The sequence below is a fragment of the Neofelis nebulosa genome, chromosome 3 (genome assembly GCF_028018385.1).
Source record: "Neofelis nebulosa isolate mNeoNeb1 chromosome 3, mNeoNeb1.pri, whole genome shotgun sequence".
Lineage (NCBI taxonomy): Eukaryota > Metazoa > Chordata > Mammalia > Carnivora > Felidae > Neofelis > Neofelis nebulosa.
This window is the reverse complement of record NC_080784.1, coordinates 198,006,530-198,031,765: the sequence shown is the minus strand read 5'-3', so window position 1 is coordinate 198,031,765 and position 25,236 is coordinate 198,006,530. Positions and strand designations below refer to the sequence as shown.

Below are 25,236 nucleotides of genomic sequence, written 5' to 3'. Positions count from 1 at the left end.
GCAAGCCCAACCAAATTGTAGCCTCATGAACAATCCCAGCCAAATCCTACCAAGCCCTTCCTGAAAGATCTGATCCCTGCTGATAGGCTAGAAATAAATATTTGTTGTCATATACCACTGAGTTTGGGGGAAATTTGTCACACGGCGTTATTTTAGCAGATGACACAACTCTGAACCTAAGTGCTTCATAATTTCTTTAATCTACAGAAAAAAACCGTCATCTCTAACTCACCTCTCTGTCTCAATTTCTCTATTTTCATCTGTCTTCTCTCTTTCCTCCCATCTCTCTTAATGGTGTGTCCAACACTGAGCCAACACTAACCCTGCTGTCTCTGGCCCAGTCCCCTCCCTGACACTGCTTTATCCATCACCTCATCTGTCAAAATGGCTCATGCATCTTGACGTCTCTAAGCATGACTTTTCTCAGAAGGTGAATTTAAGAAGAAAACATTATTTGGAAGAAATAGGTTGTCACCACCCATTTTGTTTGGGGGATTTAAAAGAAAAGTGTCCAGGGTGCTTGGGGGGCTCAGTCATTGAAGTGTCTGACCCTTGATTTTGGCTGAGGTCATGGTCTCACAATTCATGAGTTTGAGCCCTCCATCGGGCTCTGTGCTGACAGTGCAGAGCCTGCTTGGGATTCTCTCTCCCTCTCTCTCTTGCTCTCTCTCTGTTCCTCTCCTCTTGTGCTCTCTCTCTCTCTCTCTCTCTCAAAATAAATAAACTTTAAATAAATAAATAAGAAAATGAAAATGAAAATAAAAATAAAAGAGTCCATCCCCTGCTAATTCCCAGAGGGACAAAAAGATAAGCATCCTAGAAATAATCTCAACCAGCTCTGTTGGTCTAAGGCTTATACCCTGGGAATGGTTCAGTAGGAGGACTTGGACTATAAAGCAGTATCTAGGGCTGGGCTGGTGGAGGGGGCGGGGCGGTAACAAGTGTGGAAGCTCCTTAGTGAGGCTTAGTATGGAGGGAGGATCATAGAAATCATCATAGCCCGTGCAGGAATATGTCCTCACACATCAGCCTAAGCTGTTGCAGAAGGCAAAAGCCTCACGTACGGCGGCGAAGTGTCCAGGGATGTGAATCTCCTGCACCGACAATTACCATCCAGAGATTCAACTCTGGATGAACTGAATCATGATGAGTAGAAGGGAGTCAGCTTTTTTATGATAATCACTATTGGCTCTTACTCTGAAACAATATAAACAATAAAATAAAATGTATTTACTTATATTTATGCTATTGCGATTTACTTTATAGAAATGTTAAATATGCTTCCAGAAACTTCTTCAAATAAATTTTAACTTAGGGTTCCCTTGGTTAGGGCCCAGGACTAGAAACTAAAACATTCAGTACACTGCTTTTATTCTTCCCCTTGCATAGGAAACTCTATGTCAAAGAAATTTGAAATAAAAATAAGGGCTCTTAAGGGGGGGATGTAAATATCTTATAGGAGGTGGACATTCAGTGGGCATATTGCATATGATTTATAACAGCAAGCATTCAGCAGATGTGCATTAAAATGTGCATGCATTTCATAAAATTGTTTCTAGAATTCTAGCATTGATAGAATTTAAATTCCACCAGACAAGACACTCTGTCACTTATTTGTAGCTATATACTTAGTGCTTCTCAAGGTAAGCTCAGATATTTGTGGAATAGATGGATGGATGGAAGATGAACAGATGAAACATTAAATATATATTAAAAATATATAATATTATATTGATATTATATATATTGAATACCCACTATATGCCAGATATACCTTTAAGCTGAGGGGATACAAAAAAAATAGGGGTGCCTGTGTGGCTCTGTCAGTTGAGCATCAGACTCTTAATTTCAGAGTTATTATATTGAGCCCCCCGTTGGGCTCTGAGCTGACAGCACAAAGCCTGTTTTGGATTCTCTCTCTCTCCCTCTCTCTATGACCCTCCCCCCTTCTCTCTCTATCTCTGTCTCTTTGTCTCTCTCTCTCTCAAAATAAATAAATAAGCTTCAAAAAAAACCATTAAGACAAAATATTTACCTTGAAGAAACTTCAGCCATCCAGTTCTGATGATATTTGACAATCCAACAATTAGGCTGCTCTGATTTATGGTGGAATATAACATATATCTTTAGACAAATATAGTTTCACTTGGAACAAAAGCACTTCATTGTGTCATTTCGACCAAGCCATTTTTGATAGAATGTTTTTCAGTGAGCTTACAATCTCTGTCTTTGGGTGACTGTAGCCCCCATCGAATAACAGGTCTTTGAGGACCAGAACAACGATCCATTCTCAATTTGTGGCAGTTACAGGTGCGTAATAAATACCCATGTTCATAGAATCTCCAACCGAATTAATGAACGCATCTCCCAAATTTAAATATTTATAAGAACAAGTCTTCCCATTAAGTCTTCGTTTTTAAAATACATAAATGAATGAAAATGAACAAAAGTTTCATGATCGCAGGCCGATTGGATGTTTCTTTCAAAAGCATGCACATCATCCTATTTTGCAGAGTGGTGTGTGGACAAAGGACGCTATGAGGTATGAATATGCTGAGACCAGAATAGGTCAAAGACAAGAGGGGAGTGGGGATGATGTCCTCTCGCTCTTCCCTCCAGGAAAGATGTCTCTTTCCTACTCTAGTTCTGAAGCAATTGTACATAAAATAGAGATGTTAGAAAGTGGGAAATAAAATATTAACTTTATACTGGTAAAGACTAGGTCCAGGAGATATTTGGAGTTCCTCACAATAAACCCCAGAATTACACAGCCATCGCAGGCCACCACAAGCTGTGCTGGGTCACCACAAAGGAGGCAAATCTCTACAAAAACTGTCCTGCTCGTAGCAGAAAGAACGAGGTCTCTCTGTGGGAATCTGGTTTCCGAGAGAGAGAGGGGAGACAGTGGAACAGGGTTAGGAGTGTCTAGTTTCTCCTTCATAATTCAGTCATCGGAAGAGCCCTCAGGAACCACCGAGTGAGGCAACATGGGAGGCCAGAAGTGTTACTCTCAAGGGTGCTCCCCACATGGAAGGATACATACAGGGTGGAGAAGCATTCCTGCTAATCGAATCTTAGTCCCAGAGGACTTGGGGACGGGCAGAGCTCTGGATCAAGTTCACTTCTGAGAAAGGGTGAACTTGAGAAGTAGGGTCTGGGGGTGATCTAAGATCAAAACCATCAATGACTTGGTTGACAAGAAGCCTCGAAGCAAGCCTGGAACTCCAAGGTCTCCCAGATAAGTTCTGTTGTTGCAGGTGCCCTCCATACCCCCTCCCTTTCCACTGAACCCTGGCAGCCATGTATTTCCTCTGTTCTGTCACAGCACTCTGAACTATATCATTCTCCCCGTTCTTTTCATAGTCAATTTCATATCCCTGCATGGTGCCTTTTTGTTTTAAGTGTCAGAATTTCCTTCCTTGTTTCTTGGGACGGGCATGCATGAAGTGCAGGTCTCGATCTTCAAGAGACTCTTTAATTAATGCTTAATTTACTGTGTGGCATACAGTGAAGAAAGGGGCATATAGCTTCGTGTAGAGTTAAATGATGCCAAGGGAAAAGGAACGAAAAAAATAAAAAAAAAGACATCGGGCATCTCCAAAGCCTCGACTCTGAAAGTTGCAGGTTGACATTGATTAAAATACCACACACTGTAAAACGTGTGAAAGAAAGTGAACTGGGGCCAGCAAAAATAGTCTGTTCCCTCAGGTGAGTAAAATCTTGGATTACATGAATTGCATGGATGCTAGACCTAGCTGGAGGTTATCCTAATTTGAACAAGGCATCATCTTTCCACACCGCAACTGGCACTTCATCGTACGACTGACGTCAGAACGACCAGGAATGGTGTTTCTGTAACATGGATGGTCGTTTCTTAACTTACAGCACTGGGCTCTCCGAGGTCACGTGTTTCAGGAAATCGCTTGCTTCAATCGCTTTGCTCTGTGCAAGGGGAAGGAATAAACATTCGTTAAGTATTTAGGAGACGCGTATATCCTGCGGGTTCTATTTATCTTGAAGAACCCTCAGTAATACAACAATCCAACGAGCGTCTGCTGTTTACGGTGTGGGTACCTGCCTTCTCTATCTTTCTTCTTCACATCTTCATTGAGATGGTATTCACTGCTAGAAAACATTCACCCTTTTGAAGCGTGCACACCGATGACTTTTAGTATATGCAGTCCATGACCGGAGTCTAAGTTTGGGACACCTTTATCACCCCACGAAGAAGCTCCATACTCCTTAGCGGTCACTTGCCACCTCTCACCCCATACTGCTAGCCCCTGGAAGCCACTAGAATGCTTTCTTGCCTCCGCAGATTTATTTGCCTCTTCTGAACACTTCATATAAATAGAAGCATGTGACTGTAGGCTCTTGGGGCTGGTTTCTTTCACTTAGTGCCATGTTTTCAAGATTCATCCGTGTTTTAGCCTTTTATCAGTACTTTGTTCCCATTTATTGCCGAATAATGTTTCATTATATATAGATAACATATTTTGTTCATTCATTCATCGACTGATGTACGTTTAGGTTGTTTCCACAATTTGGTTATTATGAATAATGCTGTTATAGGTATTTGTGTGCAAGTTTTGGGGCGGACATATGTTTTCATTTCTTTTCCCCTTAGGCCTACGAGTGGAACTGCTGTTAGAATTTTCCTTGATTTCTGAGCAAGGGGAAGAATCCTTGGGCGGTGGGGGGGGGGGCGGGGGTGGAAGGAGACTCTGTACAGGTAGAACCCAAACCACCGATGGTACCATATCAGAGTATACCAGCTTCCTCTTGCTGCTATAACAAATTACTACAAATTTAGGAGCTTAAAACAACACCATTTTCAAAAATTTTACTGAAATCCAAAATGGGTCAACAGGACTGCACACCTTCCGGAAGCTCCACAAAATAATCTATTTCTTTGCCTTTTCCAACTTCCTGAGGCAACTAGCTTTCTTTGGCTATGGCCCCATCCTAAACGTTAAAAGCTAGCAGCCTAGTCGCTTCAAAATCGCTCTCATGCTCACTCTCATTCTCTGCTTCTCTGTCATTCTCCTCTCTCTCTCTCTCTCTCTCTCTATCCCTCTCGCTCTCTCCCTCCCCAATAAGACCTTCATAAATTGTGGGGTCTTTTAATATCAGATGCTTTGAGGGTATCATGTCCAGTCCATTGATATTATAAACTTGAATTACCCAAGCATGGAAACTTGAATTAACTTGGGTTTTATTAAACAAGAGAAATACATTTGCTATTCTCATTTAGACAGTTAAGAATATTAGTACCACAGAAGTACTTGATTACAGTGGTTCTATTAGTGGATCCTTGGGTTAGACCTCTAAGGATCAAACCTGAGCTCTATCATTTACCAGCAAAGTGGCTTTGGCAAGTTATTTAACCCTTCTGTGCCTTAGTTTCTTTATCCATTCAATGGAGAATATAAGAATATTATTTCACAGACTTGTTTTAAGAATTAAATAAAATTAAAAAAAAGAATCATGTAAGATAATGATACACGCAAAGTGCTTAGGACAGTGCCTGGAATGCAGTAAATGTTAATATATGCTTACGATTATAAAACCAGTTAAAACTTGTTTAAAAGAGAATCAGTCAGGTGAAACTATATGAAGCAATGAAAATGTGTTTCTATGAGAGAGATAAGTGATTTACAGGAAAGTCTCCAGCTTTGTGTCTTTATAAAAAACTATTTTTCAGGCTACCAGTTTCTAAGACTGAGTCAAGCTGGCGGTCCCGGTGCTGAAATATTTGGATATTATTAGAGATCCTGAGCCTTATAACAGAAAATGAGGCTAGGGGTCTTTATCTAGTGTCCCAATGTAGCTTTAATTTCCCCCTGCAGAACAACGTTCATAATTACCATATGGTGGGTAACATCTCTGGAGGACCTACCGTGTGCCAGGAACTGTTCTAAGCACTTAGTAGAAATTAACTCATTTACTCCTCACTCCAACCTGTAAGGTAGATCATAATCTCCGTTTTATAGAAACAGAAGCTGAGGTCCAGGGAGTCTAAACATCTTGTTCAATGGTACACCAACTGGTAAGAAGCAAATCCAACAGGGTAAGCTTGATCTTTTGTTCTTAGGGGTGTGGATCTTCCACAAGGGAGACGGTGAACATGGTGAGTGTGGGAGCCGTCTTTGGAGCGATTTTTTAAAGAGAATCAGTTGGGTAAAGTTATATGAAGCCATGAAAATATGTGTCTATGAGAGAGAGAAGTGATTTACGGGAAAATCTCCAGCGTCGTGGAGATTTTGAAGTCTGAGTTTGAAGTCTGGCTTTGTGAGGTACACAAAGCGTGGGCAACCTCAGGCAAATTGCTTAACCTCTCTGTGCCGCATCTGTAAATGGTGGTGGACATGACCTCTACTTCATGGTGTCACTGTGAGGAGTAAATAACATTTACAACATTGCCTCACCCACAGCGAATGCTCAGTAAGTGCCTCCAAACCAGAATAGGGTTGTGTGTGTGTGTGTGATAGGTTCTGCCTTTTAAATATCTTCAAATATAGGGGCACCTGGGTGGCTCAGTCGGTTAAGCGTCCAACTTCGGCTCAGGTCATGATCTCGCGGTTTGTGGGTTCGAGCCCCGTGTCGGGCTCATTCGAATTCTGTGTCTCCTCCTCTCTCTGCCCCTCCCCTGCTCATGCTCTGTCTCTCTCTGTCGCTCAACAATAAATAAATGTTAAAATAATTGTTTTAAATATCTTCAAATATTAAAGAAAATTAATTCTAGCATGTATGCTCCATCACACTCCTTGATACTTGCTTTTAAGCTCATCAGCCTTCCTGTGAATTTTCTTACTCATTCATTTGTTCATTGTCTTATTTCTTCAGCAAAATGTTTTGAGCTTCATGCATGAGCTAAATCCTGTATCAGAGATTCTCACATCGAATCCTTATAAACCACCTGTGCATACGATATTTTTGTCTCCATTTTCTTTTTTCAGTGAGAACATAGAGACTCAGCAATGCTCTGCTGGGTCGTGGAATGAACACACCGAGCAGCCACAAATGACCGTGAGGTTGGCTTCGGGTAGTTGCCAGCTCTTGACCTTTAAAGGTGTTTTAAATCTGAGCTTCAGTTTCCTCATCTACAAAACAGAAATGATAATATCTACTTTCCAGCGTTCTGGTGCAAGTAGCTCAATATATTGGTACGCCTACATGAAATTAAGGTTCTGGTAAATGGTTACTTCTGTTATATCTATTCATTAATTTCTTTGTAAAATTTAGTCGTCTCTAATAAGACACTAGCGGGCTCTTTGCATAGAATGCATTAGGGCAAACTTTCATCTAAGTTTTTTTTTTTTTTAATGTTAATATAAATGATGAAAAGGTAGCCTGGAACATTTTACACATCTGTTACAAAACTCCTGGGAGTTGACTTGAATCCAAAGCAGGTGGCTGGGCAGGACATACTGGTCTGTATGCAGAGCTGGACTTCCCTCAAAAGCCCACAAACCAAGGAGAAAGTCCAAGAGAACTGTGAGAAAACAGTAATTAATAACTACAAACACAGCTTCTCATCCTTGTGATAAAGTTCCTGTGCAGAGCCATAGAGAGATCAATTCCACATTTTGAATTCTCGCCCCTAACTCCAAAGCATAACCAACAGGAGGGAAGCTCTATTAACACAGAGTACCAATCATGAGTCAAATGTACTAGGTATTTTATGTGAATTATCTCTTTTTATTATCCACAAAACAACGGTTATGGGTTGAATTATCCACCACCCCCCAGATTCATATGTTGAAGCCCTAACCCTCAGCTCCTCCGAATGTGATTTCATTGGGGTATAAGGCCCTTGCAGATATAATTAGCTAAGATGAGGTCATTAAGGTGGGCCCTAATCCAATATGACTTATGTCCTTTTAAAAAGAGGAAATTTGGACAGAGACATACACACACACAGAGCATCACGTGAACATGAAGGCAGAGATTAGACTGATGCTTCTATATGCCAAGGAATACCAAGGATTGCCAGCAAACCCCCAGAAGCTAGAAGAGAGGCATGGAACAGATTTTTCCTTAAAGCTGTCAGAAGGAAGCAACCCAGCCAATACCTTGATCTTAGACTTGAAGCTTCCAGAACCATGAGACAATAAATTTCTGTTGTCTAACCCAACCAGCTCGCGGTACTTTATTATGGCCGCCTTAGGAAACCAACACAGCAACCCACAAAGAGAGGCATTGTTGGTTTTTCGGAAACTTACACTTAGAAAGTTTGATTGTCTTGCCCAAGGCATCACAGCTGGTGACTGGTAAAGTTGGTGGGACAGGCTGCTAGGCTATGTGAGCTCCATTATCCACTTTCTTTCTAATCTTTACATAACAACAAGATGTCCCTTGTTGTATTTGCACTGGACAGCTAAGCCTTCTCAGAAATCGAGTATGTTTTACAAAATAACTCACATCCAGAAAGACTGTTGACTTACCCCCTCGAGAAACATCCCAATCTTAAATAATAATAGCAAACATTTAAACGGTACTTTTTGCACTTACTGGTATTGGCTTAGGTTTCACAGAAACCCCTATGAGCGAATCTTGCCATCCCCAAGGGGGGAACATACACAAAGAGGCTGTGAGATTTGCTAAAGTGAGGCAAATGGGCATATGCCCAGGCCAACCCTGGAGCCATAGGTACCATGTTGTCTTCCTACCATGAACACAAGCTTAACCTGCTTCTTCCACATCTGACGTATCTGCTTCTTACCTGTAACCAGGCAAAGTACTAGGTGGTCAGAGTATGTATCAGAAAAAGCATGGCCTTTGGAATAGGACACATGTGAGTTTAATTGTCAGTTACTTTGAGCAAGACCCTCAGTCTCTTTAACTGGAAGGTGGACTACAGTGAAGATTGTTAAGATAAACTATAAAACGTATCCCACAGAGAATTCTACTATATAAGTTGTATTACACTATTCCAAATAGCACTTGGCTTAACCCCAGCTTCCTTATTTATTCAGGGCACTGTCTTGAGTTTATGTCCTTCACTTAGCTCTTAACTCATATACATACAGATTGTTGCATTACGTGGCTGAAATAACACTTTCTAGATTTTTATTTCTATGCAAATGCAAGGAATTAATTGTAAGGAATCTACAGAGATACAAAACAAAACAAAACAAAACAAAAAAAACCGCCCAGAACATAGAAGGTATTAAATACATTTTGCTTGGGGTGCCTGGGTGGCCCAGTTGTTTGAACATCCAACTCTTGATTGCAGCTCAGGTCATGATCTCAGGGTCTGTGGGAGCAAGCCTCATGTCAGGCTCTGTACCGACAGCATGGAGCCTGCTTGTGATTCTCTCTCTGTCTCTCTGCCTCTCTCTCTCTCTCTCAAAATAAATAAATAAACTAAACAAAAGTATTTGCTTAATGAATAAAAGCTATTACACCCACCTAACCCCCAAGATTCAGAAGAACTTGTTGCAATGGACATAAACAGGATCAGTTTCACCCAGACAGTATTTGCACGAGTGAGAAAAGGAAGAGAGCTCCTTTATTCTGGAAAGTTAGAAACCATAATCACTACTCTCATTAGTAGGAACATCTCATGTCTTGGGTTTAATTCTAACTAAAATGCAAAGTTTCGTTAAAAAAAAAAAAAGAACTCTGTGCAATTTCTTCTAAGTTAACTGTGAATTTCATTTTAAATCCACTCATCCCCTAATTCAATATTATTACACATAAAACGTATTTTAAAGCATGTCCCTATGCAAATATTTCTTAGAAATACATATATGGATTTGTCTTGGAGGAATTCTGATAAATGTGTTGAGATCCTTGTCTAAACTGGGTTTGCTATTTGATAACTGGAGATGTTAGGAAAACCTATCTCATACTTTTCCTTTGGACACCAACCCCAAGTGATCACCGAGCGTTCAAAGTCAATACCTATTAATGCTTGTACATATGGTATTAATTCCACATTAATTCTGTCAAAAGTGATATCATAGTTAGAAGTTCCAAATGATGACATCACTAAAACAACTTGGTTTTCATGAGCGTGGGACCAGTCAGTGCCAAAATCCAGTTCAATGTATTCATCCGTCTATTCTGACAAGTTCAGTTTAATTAGTTCATGGCCTCATAACGAACAAGAGACTGGCTTTCTGTCCAATTGCCAGAGCCATTTCTATTCTCTTCAACTTAAGTGCCAAATGCTTACACTGCTTTGCCCAATTTATACCTTTGCCTATAATTACTGGTCCCCAAGGTGTGATTGTCCTTTTTCATAAGAGTTTGTGCAGCTGCCAACATGAAGTTGTAAATAAATTGTAATACCGTTGCTATGAGGTGTAAAAATCCCACAGCTCATATCCAGAGCCTTGTATAATAAACTCGAGTAAACATTCCATTTCCTGCAAATGATTGTGGTCTGTGACTAGATTTAGAAAACAGGGCAGTAAGTCAGCTTTCTTTAATGAGTCGTTGAAAACAAAGTCGTATCCCATGAAACCAAAACCTGTCTTTGACAAAAACAAATAGCTTATTTGTAAAAGACCCTCCAAAGGGGGATAGATTTTTCTGAAGCTCATGATCTGAGTTCCATTTTTGCAGTTGGGAGAGCTTGAACAATAGCAACCCTGCTCTCTCAACAGCACCCACTGCCAATGAAGCCCAAGGCATTGGTTTTCTAACAAGGGAGATAATGTGCTATGGGAGGAAGGAAGGAGAGAATCAGACAGAGAGAGACCCAGCTGGATGGCTCACTCTTCTGCTTGCTAGCTGTGCAACATTGGTCATTTAAAACCTCTGTGCCTCAGTTTCTTCAGCTGTAACTAGAGAGAATGACCCCCACTCAGAGGGTTTGGTTTGATCACACAATGAGATAATTAAAAGCAGAACACATGTCTCTAGCAATAGTCCTGTCTGACAACAGGTGACACAGGATTGGCAATTTCTTCCTCCTTTTTCTTTATAATAGACACAAAACCTACATTTCTCGATTTCCACAGAACCAACCCTTAGGCTTTGTGTGGAATGGGCTGCAATTAAGGAACAAGCCATATATATACATTTTTTTTCTAGCACTGCTGTTCTTAAAAGGCTCCATAATGCTTTCTTTTAAAATTGCCTCATCCGTGAAACATGGTCAAGACTGCCAAAGGGATACCCTAACTACAAACTCTATAATGTCTAAAAATTTATTGAGACTCTTGGAATTGTTCTCATTTTATTTTTTGAACCAGAAGTTTCCCTGATTATCTTTCTTGCTTAATTACAATAGAATTTAAGAAACATAGATGCTTTATATCAGAATTTTATCTTATGAAACACAGAGAAACCATGGCTTCCACTTTACTATGAGGTAAAGTCTATAATTGAATCAGTTAAGTCAAAAAGCAATCACCGATTAAGGTCATTGTGTGCCCAAGAGCCCAGATCTTTTAGTGGGAAATTAAATTAATCAAGGCTAACAATTCATTCTTGTACATTGCAAAGACCATTAACGCTACCGAATTTTTTTCACATGGTTTCTCCAACTGTGTATATTTCTCAACTTCCTTTGTAGTTAGTTTGGGCCCACTGGACTGGTTCTGGCCAATAGACCAGAATCGAAAGCGATGTGTATTATTTTCAGTTAAAGGAAGTTGAGAGTCAGTGTATCTCCTCCACATCTCTTCCCAGCTTCAGAGACCCTGGAAAACACGTACCAGGCGTCATAGTAGAAGATGAGTAGATAGAACCCAATCATAGAATTTTGTGCCAGTGAGCGATCAGATATCATATTAAGTATGTGGTGGTCATTCGCTGCAATCGTTTGTATGATCCCGTGCCCTTCTATTAGATCTCAGTTCAGAGTTTGCCTTGCTTTGTGTTCTAGAAAAATCACCCATTTATTTCTCAGCTTTTACCAGATGCTGTGTATAATTAGGGTCACATGGCTAGTCCTCCTTTAAAAAAATAAAAATAAAAACAAAATTAAGTTCCGTCATTCAGTCATGCTTGGGCTTCCAAGGAATGTTTCCTATTTTCAGTTACCATGTGAAATCCACCATCATTTTGGTGACCATAGCATCCTCCAATGGGGGTCACTTCTCCTGGGTCCTACCACGTCTGCTGGGCACCCCATTGTCCCAAGGCTTCAGTGTCTAAATTGGCTTCCTGTAGTTGCCATGAAGAACTACCATGGAGTGGGTGGCTTAACAGAACAGGAATTTATTATCTTACAGCTGTCGAAGGTAAGTTCAAAGTCAAGGTGTTGGCAGGCCGTACTTCCTTCCCTGCCTCTTCCAGCTTCTGGTGGCTGCTGGTATTCCTTGGCTTCCTTGCCTTATATCTCTGTTTCATGCCCATATCACCTTCTCCTCAGTGTGTGGCTTCTCTTCTTATAAGGATACTTTCCATTGGATTTAGGGCTCATCCAGATAAGCCAGGAGGATGTCTTCATCTCAAGATCCTTAACGTAGTTACACCTGCAAAAATCTTTTTTTTTTCCAAATAAGGTAATATTCACAGATTCCAGGCACTGGGACTTAGACATATCTCTTTGGATGCCATTCTTAGGCCCTACTAAAATATCTCCTATGCTGATGTGAACAACACAGAACACTCCCCCCATTTATGTTGCCTTCTGACCGCCGCTTCTAAAGCAGAGTTACTTTGCTTCTCAATGTCAGAGTTCTCTTTGCAGAAGGATAAAAAGGATGCTCCTTTAGTTTCTTCCTTGCAGCTCCCACCTCCCTAGGACTCAGACACAGGCTAGGAGAAAACAGATAAGCAGGACTTCATTAGACACTAATTGTCAAGGCCAGGCCCCCAAGCCAAAATTTTCCTTGGGAAGAATATTTCTTCCGCTAAAAGACATGAGGGTCCCTCCTCCTGGCTAACCTACCTAGCAGTTCACTCGCTCTTTGCTAGGATTTTGGTTTCTAGGGATACTCAAAATAGAGCCTCAAACCTGCACCCCAAGTATAGTTAGTTTGCGTTTGCTAGTCCCATGAGACTCGTAACCCCTAATCCCCGTAACCAGACTTACTCATTTCTCTCTTCTTGTCTCTCACTGTAGATACACCTATTGATTTTCACTCAAGGGCACCGAATGGATCAACTAATGTCACATTTCAAAATTAAATTGTCAGTATTCCTATTTAAATAATTAACTGTTCTGTGACTGTACTCATAACATATCAGAACAGAAACGGACCTTAAATCATGTTTTTACGCCTCTCATTTTATAGATGGGAGCACAGATCCCAAAAGGGCAAGGGACTTACTCAGGATCACCTGACGATTCACACCAAGTACAATTATTTGTTGGAGTTACCCAAGAACATTGGTTTCCGGTTAGAAAACCAGGGTTTGGACCAAACCCTGGCACTTACTACCTGCTCGAGACTGTTCCAAGGAAGCCACATGGCCTTTCTCCTCTTTAGCTTTTTCCTGCTCTGCGAAGTGGAAATAGATACCACCCTTCTGACCATCTGTGCAGCTCAAGTAACCTAACACAGGTAAAAACTGTCTTGTGAACACTCCTCGACCAGAACGAGCTTCCTGAGAGCAGAGAGCATATGTCATCCTTGATTGCCACTCCAGCATATAGCTCAGGGACTGACCCAGGAACAGTGTTCAGGGAAAGTGGAGACAATGACCAAGTGAATCAATTAGTTAATTAAAAACTCATGCTGTGAGAGAGGAAATTAGTATTACCCTCAAATAAAAGGAGACTGTACAGAAATAGGGATTAAGAGCATTGGCTCTGGAGCCTGGCTGCCTGGGTTCAAATCCACCACTTACTAGCTGTGCTACCTAGGGTAAATCACTTAACCTCTCTGCTTCGACTTCTCATCTGTAAAAGGAACAGAGTACTGGTACTCATCAATGGAGCTACGGTGAGACACCAATGATACAAGGCCTGATAGAGTGACTATCAATGAATATTTTCATTGTAAGTGTCATGTTTATACCCTTTCCTGGAATGCATTCTAATCTAGCTCCCCTTTTGTGTTTTGCATCCCATTTCGGCACTCTGCCGTTACGATGGGTTTCCACATGTTTTATCTTCTTTTGAATTATTAAAAGAAAGCGGTGATCACAGACATCTTGGTATTAACTTATGCGTGCTCACCATAACAAAAAAAGGCACACAGACTGACAAGGATAATACAACAAGATGACATCTGGAAGCCCTCTGATACTGCGAAAAAATGCCACTTTGAAAGAGGATGCCAGAGTATTCGACACTTCACAAATGAGATTCTTGGAAACTCAGCCAGGAATGCTACGATTAACCTGCGCTTCTCTCTTGGTCGCTCTCCTAGGGCTCCTTTAAATGTCTTTGTCTATTTCATGTCCTGAAATCTGGTAATACCATGATTTTATTGTCAACAAACGGCTACATGTTTACAACCAAAACTACCACAGTTACTCCAGAGAATCGTCCCCCCCCCCCTCACCTGGTCTCTGTGGCACTCCTGGCATCCACCTCTTCGTCCAACAAACTTACATTTCACATTTCAAACTCAACACAAGTGTCCCTGTCACTTCAAAAAATTCTCTACCCACTCCTCCTCCACACACTTAACTGTCAAATCCAGAAGGAAAGGACCCAACTCTGATGTAAATTTCCATCTGCAGTAACATAAGACAGTGCTTCTTATGTTGTACGTACCCAGAAATGTCTTTTTGAATGAGTCATAAATTCATGAAAAAAGGATTTTGGGTTAACTTTGATAGGTTGTTTTAACAAGCAGAAGGCCAAAAAAAAAAAAAAATGAAGAAAAATTTAAAATACATACTTGGAATTAAAAAAAAATACATCTTGATTCTTTTCCTGATAATTGGGGAAGATCAGTAAAACTTGGCATTATTAATCTAGCTTGTGGAATACTGATGTTCTGTAGAAATTTTAAGACCAATTGAATTAAACTATCCCAAACCACATAAAGCAGATAAGAGGGTAAAATGTGGTCAGCTAAAAAAAAGTGACAAATGTTTTATTACCGCAGCTCAAACTCAATCAATGCCTACCCACACTAAGCCACGAAGATGAGAAAACTAATAACTATCCTGTCCTGGGAACTCCTATGCTTTAATGTTTACAAGTCCATTCTTTTTTTATAAATTTTTTTTAAAGTTTATTTATTTTTGAGAGAGACAGAGACAGAATGCGAGTGGGATAGGGGCAGAGAGAGAGGGAGACACAGAAGCAGAAGCAGGCTCCAGGCTCGGAGCTGTCAACACAGAGCCCGACGCGGGGCTCGAACTCACGAGCTGTGAGAACATGACCTGAGCTGAAGTTGGACGCTCAACTGACTGAGCCACCCAGGCGCCCCGATAAGTCCATTCTTTTTACCTTGCAACTCAGACATTATCATTATTATTTTAGAAATTAAAAAAAAAAAAAAACCTAAATGAATGTTAAATGAACTACCCAAAGGGACAAAGCCAGTGACTAGAGAAGCTAGAATTTGAATTCATATGCATTTGATACAAAGCTCATGTGCTTTTTTCCTCCACCTCAGGTTTCAGTAGGTTGGAGAGTAGAAAACAACCCAGAATTTGAAAATAATCAGCTACTTGCACAACCCCTGTACAGATCATCAGAAGTTTGAAAATCCAGAAAAAAAATGTTTTAATATAATGGAATTGTAAAACTGTCACATGCAGAGCAGAATAAGAAGTGCTTTATCCAGATGTACAACTAAAGTCTAGGAAGGTTAAGGAGCTAGTTCAAAGTCATATTACCCTCAACTGTTTATACGTGCTTTTATTAAGCTGTTCATTCAATAACTAACTCAAAAATGTTTGAACAGGTATTTTTCTAGTCACTGGAAACACAGGGATAAACAAGAAATGATCTTCAGGAATTTTGTAGTCTGTTAAAGGAGACAGGCACACATATATATAATGATAACACAGTGCAATCTAATACTCCTAACACAGCCTTCCTTTGTGCATCTTCCTAGCCTGACTTCATTGTTTTTGAGCCCTCCATGGTCCCACATCCAAGAGCTCCGGAGAAAACACAAAATACTGGAAATATAGATCTACCACAAAGTTAGTTCTATGCATCTAATGACCCTGGCACAATTAGAGAAGAGCTGTAAGTTATGATCTGTCCTCTTCCTTTCTCTCCTCTTGGTAATTACTCCTTCCAAAAGCCTATCACTCTCATAGAAACTACCAGATAGTCCATGACCTTCTCTACACCTACTCTCTGCTACAACTATTTTGCCTAAGTTGGCTACCTGTGAGAAAACTTCCCTGGGACTTTGGGTCTTGGTACCAGGACCAGCAAGATTAGCCTCCCTAGGGCAAGTTATTTGCCCTCTCAGGGCAAATGACGTAAGACATAAATATCAGGGGCCATCAGTATCATGTGATGGAACTATCGCTTTTGGAAGAGAGCGAATCTATATCTGGAATGCCTAATATCTGACTACCTAATTGCCACCACTTCTTAGATATCTCAAAGCTGCTGCAACTCAGTATGTCCAAAGCAAACTTAGACTCTTTGCCCTTAACCCGGGCATTTGCCAATATGCACTGCTGCAATGAGCGATGCCCGAACGCGCTTACTCATGCAAGCCAGAAAGTTAGCATTTACCTTAGGTCTTTCCTTCTCCAACACCCTTCATAGCCCACCATTTCTTGCCCTTATCATAATCACTCCTAAATAGTTCTGTTTTTTACCCACATGTCTCCATATGTATCAACCATAAGCCCGAGCTACAAAAAGGTTGTAACTGATCTATCACCATCCACTGCTGAACCCACAGTCCATTCTTCAGGAAGTGGTCAACTTCAAATATTCCAGTCTTGGCTAAAACCCTCCAACGTTTTGCATGTACTTCTTTAAATAAAATGAAAGTCCTATAATACTCTGGCTTTTGTCTCCCTTCACCCTCTCCTCCATGCTCAAGAGGACCTACTCAGTCACGAGATGTTTGCAAACAATCTTAACTCCTACTTCTCCACTCAGGAATCTCGCCCTCAGGGGAAACACCTGTCACCCCCATGACCAAGCCAAACCCCTCATCATCGTCTACAGCATCTTGTATCTTTCAGAAAACCAAAGTGACCCGAGCTCAGCTGACGGAACGCAACACAGTTATGGTACTCCACCATGTGACTCTCTGAATAAGATGAATTTCTTCCACCAAACTCCACGAGGTAAGAACTGAGTAGGTAGAGACCGGGTTTGCTTTCTCTCTCCATTATGTCCCTAGACTCTGTCACAGTACCCATGCAATGAAGCCGAAATATTACACGGTGACCCTTAATTTGTTCTCATGCTTTGCTCTGGCGACAGTAGAAAATGACAAGCAATTTTAAAGATGGAAAACGGAAGCGAAATCTCTTCAAACAATTACAATTTATAACTCCGTAGAGAGAAATCTCCGCTACGCTTTGAGAAATCTATGCAAGTTCTCTTTCCCCCAGACGGTTGACTCCATGCCAATCCCTGCCTTGCTCAGTCCCAGGTAATTCTACTGAGCACCAACATCCAGGAATACTGAGCACCAACATCCAGGAATTCTGGCAGAAACCATCTTCGCTTCCCTAAATTCTGCTCAATGCCACGACCACTTGGGGAGTGCCTAGCACTCTAGGTGAGGAGGACTCGGGATGGAAGCCTTGGCCTCGGTCATCAATATGCTCCCAGTCAGTAGTGCTCCGGACGACCACTCCCTCCAGGCCCCTCTCTCAGATACCTGCTCCCATTTCCGCTCTGTTGCTCAGTCAATAAAACCTGCAATAAAAAATACTGTTGACACAGACGCTTCGGTGGGAACTTAGCCAGCACTGGGAGCTTTTGTAAAGCAAAAACAAAAACAAGCATCATTTGGGCAATTTCTCTAAGTTTTCCTTTAAAAGCATTAGCATTCTTTTTTTTTTTTTAATTCTTTTTAACGTTTTATTTATTTTTGAGAGACACAGAGACAGAGTACGAGTGGGGCAGGGGCAGAGAGAGAGGGAGTCACAGAATCTGAAGCAGGCTCCAGGCTCCAAGGTATCAGCACAGAGCCCGATGCGGGGCTCGAACTCACGAACCGTGAGATCATGACCTGAGCCGAAGTCGGACGCTTAACCGATGGAGCCACCCAGGCGCCCCCATTAAGCATTCTTTATTCATGGATGAGCTACATGCTGCCTCCAAAGAACCATCACTGAGATTTGTAGAGATAATAAATAGTCCCCATGACTCCTTACAACAACCTGGTTTGGCAAGGGACAAAATGGTTACCTTTATGATCAGTTTTAAGTGTTTCTGACTCAACCCTAACACTATATCTGACTGATAGCCATCATTAAGTACATCTTCACTGAATAAATAGAAGAGTGAGTGAATGGGTGACTGCTTTGTCCTGCTCTCGAGAGGTGTATGTGCCACCGTAGGACTACCTCCTGATTCCCAAAATCTCTCCGTGAACCCTATGTTGATATTGAGTAAACATACCCGGAAAGAAGCAATTTAGGGTGGTTTTAAGAGCAAAGATCCTGTTCCCAAACTTGTGGCTAATTTTATGGCTTAGAAGTTTTCATGGGATACATTAATAACCTATGTTTTACCTTTTGAAAAAAGAAACGAAGGGTTTGACCTGACTCACCTTGGACAGAACTTCCATACCATGCTGACATTTTGAGACCATGCAAATGCCTTCATTTGCCGCAGCCTTCTGGCTCCTCCACTATCAGGAACGACAGCCAAATAAAAACATTAATTCTGTTCTTCAGAGATGCTACCAATAAATTACACGTGAGAGCTTTCCAGAAAGGACAAAAGAGCATATAGATTTTATTAGCAGGCAGTGTCCCATCTCCTGGAGGAATTGTACTAGGAAGAGCGGGGTAGAGTTGGCCTGCAGGGTGCTTGCTGTAGTGGGAAAAGCAGCGGACGGAAAGTCCAGACGATGTCAATTTAGTCCTGGCTTTGCTGCTAAGGAAAGCAATCAACGTCCCCATGCCTCAAATTCCTCTTCTCAGAATGAAGGAGTTCTATCTCTAAAACCCTTACAGGTCCCACCCTCCACGACTTTCAAACCTCTTTGGTATTGGCTGCGTTCTAGCTATTTCGTAATTAATATGTCACATGTCCCAACCCAGTCACCAGGTAGAAATAGACATGTAACTTGTAAATTTCTGATTGTCCAAAAGATTGTTCTAAATGAAATTTGACGTAGTTGATCTCAAGATACCACAAGACGTTTTTGCAGGGAAAAAAAAAAAAACGCTGAAATCCTGTCTTGGCCAGAAAACATTCATAACAGACTTTCACCCAATATTGAAAATGAAAGTGGCTGGGGCAAAGTGTGCCAGAGACTTGGGCACTTCCCCAGAGCTTCCCTTCATGTCATAGAAAAGTCGGCTGGTAAAACATGGCAAAGATCCCCACTGATAGTCCCAAGAATAATAAGTGTTTCTACCTGATAGTAGTGAATAGCGTCTTCCAGTTGGCGGCAAGCATTTCCTTTCTAAATAGCTCAAAACCTAACGTGATACAGTTTGTAGATTTTGGGGGCAATTCTTGGAGTCTAATAGAACGTTGCCTTGGATGGTTGAAATACACTACAGTAAAAGGATCCAGGCTCCTTTCCGCTAGGAAAGGGCACACCTAATGCTATTTTAAATGGCCTTGTTTTTTAGGAAATGGTCCTGTCATTCAGGTTGAAGGATTCAATTGCGTGACTAATTATGTTTTCCTTTGCAAACTAGTTCACCATCCATTATGCAAAAGACTTAATGAGCTATTTCTAGAGAGGGCAGGCTGCATACAGTCTTCTCTATGAAAACATTCGCAGAATAAATTTAGACCAAAAATGCCAGCTCCCATACCATTTTCTCCAGCGGCCCTTCTCATTGGTAGAATTAATCTCTCTTGTGTAAAGTGCTATTGGAACTCGTTGATTGTTCTTCTACTCATACATTTGGGTAAAAACGAATACATTTAAAACACAATAGAGGGGAGACCGCAACTCACTTGGACATGCATGGCATGGCGTCTCTATCTTTTATATTAAAAAAATATGAATATTATCCCACCACAGAAAAAAATGCAACAGGACTATTGATTCACAACTGATCAACCTGATTTCAGGTACTGCTGATGGTTATAGGAATCGGCAGACTGTTCCATAACTTTTTTTTTTAACTCTAGAAGGCAGAGTGCTATATTGGCATCTTTATATGATGTGAGCATGTGGTAAAGGGCCAGAGTGGTGCTCTCCTCTGCCTTCCTCTGTACCCCACGCTCTAGTAATCTTGGATCATATTTTAGTTATTTTTAACAGCTTTATTAAGGCATATTTTACATATTTCATGCCCAGTCATGGTAACCCTCATCCCTACCCCTCGCCCCAGGCAACCATTAATCTACTTTATGTCTCTATAAATTTCCCTTTCTAGACACTTCATATCGATGGAATTCTATAGCGTGTGGTCTCTTGTGTCTGACTTCCTCCACTTAGCATCATGGTTTTGAAGTTCATCTACAATGTAGCATCAGTAGTTATTCCTTCTTATTCCATTGCACAGATACGTCACATTTTGTCTATCCATTCCCCAGTTGATGGGCATTAAGCTATTTCTACTTTGGGGCTATTATAAATAAAGTTCCTGTGAACATTGCCTGGTGCACACATCAGTGTGTGGATATTTCTTTCGGGTAGATATCTACAAGTGACCTTTTTACTGTTTTTATTCAATTCTTGCACTCACATTAACTCATTGGCTATGGGTCTATATAAGTAAACCCTCCCCTGTGGAAGCACATTAAATGAATGAAGTTTCTTCCCTTGCAGGGAAAATAAGACATGCACAAGGAGAATATAAAGCGATGTCCTAGAGAGGTAGATTTTGAAGGAGGGAGATAGTGGGTTCGGTAGAAAAACAGAAAGACTTGCTGGATGAAAGTCACACTTGTGCAGAGAATAAATGAGATTTCAAGAGCTGGACTTTCTCCATGCAGACCACTTTCTTTTATTTATTTATTTTTTAACTTGTTTTATTATTTTTTAAATTTACATCCAAATTAGTTAGCATCTAGTGGAACAATGATTTCAGGAGTAGATTCCTTGGTGCCCCTGACCCATTTAGCCCATCTCCCCTCCCACAACCTCTCCCATAACCCTCAGTTTGTTCTCCACATTTATGGGTCTCTTCTGTTTTGTCCCCCTCCCTGTTTTCTATTATTTTTGTTTCCCTTCCCTTATGTTCATCTGTTTTGTCTCTTAAAGTCCTCATATGAGTGAAGTCCTATGATTTTTGTATTTCTCTAATTTCACTTAGCATAATACCCTCCACATAGTTGCAAATGGCAAGATTCCATTCTTTTTGATTGCCGAGTAATACTCCATTGTATATATATTCCACATTTTCTTTATCCATTCATCCATCGATGGACATTTGGGCTCTTTCCAGACTTTGGCTATTGTTGATAGTGCTGCTATAAACATGGGGGTGCACGTGTCCCTTCGAAACAGCACACCTGTATCCCTTGGATAAATGCCTAGTACCACTTTCTTTTAAATGCCCCATATTGCACTTACTTACACAAAGTGTGAGGAACAACAGTCATACTGATTTCAGGGTCAGGATGTATGGCCTCTGGGCTTGACTCAGTCTCTCTCTAAGTGTGCGTCTAGATTCTCTGGGTTTTGTGGTTTTCTCACCATTCTCTTTAAGAATCACCCCTTTCCGGCGCCTGGGTGGCACAGTCGGTTAAGCATCCGACTTCAGCCAGGTCACGATCTCGCGGTCCGTGAGTTCGAGCCCCGCGTCAGGCTCTGGGCTGATGGCTCGGAGCCTGGAGCCTGTTTCCGATTCTGTGTCTCCCTCTCTCACTGCCCCTCCCCCGTTCATGCTCTGTCTCTCTCTGTCCCAAAAAAAAAAAAAATGTTGAAAAAAAGAATCACCCCTTTCCTCTTGAACCGTTGCTCCATTTTACCTCTGACCTGCACAGGGTTGGAGGAAGACGTCCTTGAGATATTGGATAGAAGTTGCTTCTTCAAAAAAGTATAAGTTTTCCTCCAAATCTATGCACAATCTTTTATAGAAATGGACTGACATGAGAAATAGCTCACAAGAAGAGGTCCCCCGTATGCAAGCTGACAACAGGGAGCTCAGCTGTATTGTAGAACAGCTGAGCGGGCCCTACCTGACTACCAACAGGCATATCTCCCTGATCTAGTGGGTACCAGTCTGCTCTCTAGACATGTGAACCTAGTTGTGCTAGCCTTTCTGCTTCTTTAATATGTCCAGTTACATATCCTGTTAAAGCCTTCGAATTTACTATTTCCCCCTGCTCAGAACGTTCTCCTTCCTATAATCCAAAGAGTTAGCTCCTTATTATTTTTCATTATCTGCTTGTAAAGCCGTCCTCTGATGGAGACCTTCACTGACGACTCCAGGCAAGAGTGACATCAATGTACGCGGTGGACGCAAAATGTAGTAGGCGCTCAACACATCAAAGCTAGAATTAACCATTGCTATTAACACCAGTAGTTTGCTAGGACTGCAGTGACAAAGCACCACGAGTGATGGCTTATACCACAGAAATTTAGCTCACGGTTCTGGAGCCTAGAAGTCCAAAATCAAGGTGTCAGCAGGCTCGTTCCTTCTGAGGGTTGGTTGGCAAGGACCTGCTACAGGTCTCTATCCTTTGCAGATACCCACCTTTCCCTATGTCTCTTTATTTATTTTTTAATGTTTATTTATTTATTTTGAGAGAGTGTGTGTGAGCAGGGGAGGGGCAGGGAGAGAGGGAGAGAGAGAATCCTAAGCAGGCTCTGTGCTGTCAGCACAAAGCCCAACATGGGAGTCAATTTCATGAACTCTGAGATCAGGACCTGAGCCAAAATCAAGAGTTGGACGCTTAACTGACTGAGCCACCCAGGTGTAAGATCATGATCTGAGCCAAAATTAGGAGTCAGATGTTTAACCTACTGAACCACCCAGGTGCCCCTCTCCTATGTCTGTTTAAATCATCTTCCCACGGCGCCTGGGTGGCTCAGTCGGTTGAGTGTTCGACTTCAGCTCAGGTCATGATCTCACAGTCTATGAGTTCAAGCCCCACGTCAGGCTCCGTGCTGACAGCTCAGAGCCTGGAGCCTGCTTCAGATTCTATGTCCCCCACCTCTCTGTTCCTCCCTGGCTTGTGCTCTGTCTCTCTCTCTGTCTCAAAGATAAATAAAAACATTTTTTAAAATAGTAAATCATCTTCCCTATATGTGTATCTCTGTGTCTAAACTGCCCCTTGCTATAAGGACACCAGTCATATTAGATTATGGCCCTCTACCCTGATGACCTCATTTTAACCGATTACCTGTATAATGACCCTATTTCCAAGTAAGTGCAGACTCTGAGGTCCTAGGGACTACACTTTCCCAAACAAATTTTAGGGAGACATAATCCAGCTCATAACACACACTATTAGTCAAAATCCTATCAAAACGACATTGTTCCAAAAGGAAATTACTGTTGGAGGAGCACCAATGGAGATGAAAGCTGGACAACTCTAAGCAAAAAGCAGACAATTGCATGGGAGGTCTTGCCCATTGGATGACACGTGCACTCAAACGCATTTGACTGACCTAGACTGCTCTTCAGTGAGGCATGTCGCTGTCTCAATAAAGCAGACATTCTCCCGGTCAGGAAGACTAGCCAAACCAGACCGGGTTTTCAGTAAGGAGCTCTAATCCACCCGGACCACTCTCTCATGCACCATGTAAAGTCAAGAACGCATTTAAGCCTGTGAGCACTGGCTATTCAAACACTAAACTAATCAAGAGTATGGAGACAAAGACAACAGAGTTAGCTAAAAGAAAAGTCAAACCTAAAATGTGTCTCTGTGTTATAATTCATTCATCCTGCCCTGGCTTATCTACTTTTTCCTAATTGAAGGTCATTGTCCATTTACCAACAGCTTAGGTCTGCTACACAACCTATTTTTTTTTTTTTCTGACCAGTGGAGAGGATGCAATTAAAAGAGGGAAATGAGAATTTCAATTTTGGATAAACAACGAAGCCTCTGACGTGCAAATGATTACTTGCTCCTAGTGAGGTAAAGTAAGTGCGAATGCGTACTATTTGACATATCCCAAAAGAATTTGCATTTTAATGCTACATCTTATGAAACAGGTTGAACAAGAGCTATCTTAAAGTCAAAGGAACTAATACGGAGATCAAGAGACTTGGCCAAGGCCCAAAGAGCACTTGAGGCAGCAATGTGTGGGCTACATGGGGGCTCCAATCCTGACTTCTAGTCCAGCACCTTTCCCAGATTTTATGGCTTGGGGAAAGCTACAAGAGAAATGTGGAGGAAAGGGCAGGTGTACTTTGTTCCAACATCAGTCTTGGCCACCCCCAAAATTTATGGGTAAAGTCGTCTCAGGTCACCCAGTGGGTGGCATGGATAAACATCATTTCATGCTCAAGAACACAATATGACTACTCAAGGACTTGGACATTAAATTTGATGCCCCTTGAAATAGTCTAGGTTCACTACATTTTTAAGGGCGGGTGTGTGTGTGTGTGTGCCTGCGTTTATGCTTTAAATATCAATCAACTACCAGAAAAATGATCATGGGTAAAACAGGTCGGGGAGAAGCCAAGGACAAGGAGAACATAATGAACCCCATGAGGATGCGGTTACCAACCTCTTAGGTAACTGCTGTTCTAGGTTTTACACTTGGGTCTCTTTGGCCCAAGAAGATATGGAACATATGAAAAAAATCCATATGGAAAAATGTAAAGACATTTTGCAGAAAAGTAGAATCTGGGCTTAAGAGAGATGAAAATTTCTTCAGAGGCTCTTGCCAACGCACCTCATAGAGGACACATGGAAACAGACCAAAGCAGCCTGTCAGGCGGCCTCGGCCAGGGAACATATTTTTTAAAAAAATATGTTTGTCATTTATCTTGGTAATTACGATCCAAAGCTGTAGTGCATTATGAAGGTTAGAAACTTGAAACATGGTGGAGGAATAGAGAATATGTTTCCTTTTTTTAAGTTTATAACTCAGGAGTTGAGCATCTTGATGTCCAACTTGCTATGACATCAAAGGAGTTCAGCATGGGAAATGGAGAATCCATTCCCCACCCAGCCCAGCTGCTCCAGTGTGCCTTCAGCTGCTTATTCTTTTCTGCTTCCACTAGAATTTTCTAGAATATGTGTCAGTTAAGAGCTGCATAGCATCCATATTTGTAGCAGGAAAGAGAACCTATCGCAAATCATCGTATCTCAACTTTTGATCAAGGAAGTCAGTTAGGTTTTCT

The 25,236-nt window shown here is 41.4% G+C and overlaps 1 long non-coding RNA gene across 4 annotated transcripts in view; it reads right to left on the bottom strand.

Annotated features, from left to right (window-relative positions):
* Positions 1-2,367: 2,367 nt before the first annotated feature.
* Positions 2,368-25,236, bottom strand: part of LOC131507817 (uncharacterized) — a 90,349-nt gene continuing 67,480 nt past the window's right edge. For 3 of the 4 annotated variants that reach the window (XR_009259729.1, XR_009259728.1, XR_009259727.1), the window contains 2 exons: positions 18,573-18,653; positions 2,368-3,942 (listed from right to left, as the gene is read on the bottom strand). This is a non-coding gene — a long non-coding RNA (uncharacterized LOC131507817). Of the gene's footprint in view, positions 3,943-11,204; positions 12,721-18,572; positions 18,654-25,236 lie in introns of those variants that run through there. The other variant, XR_009259730.1, reaches the window with a different exon arrangement.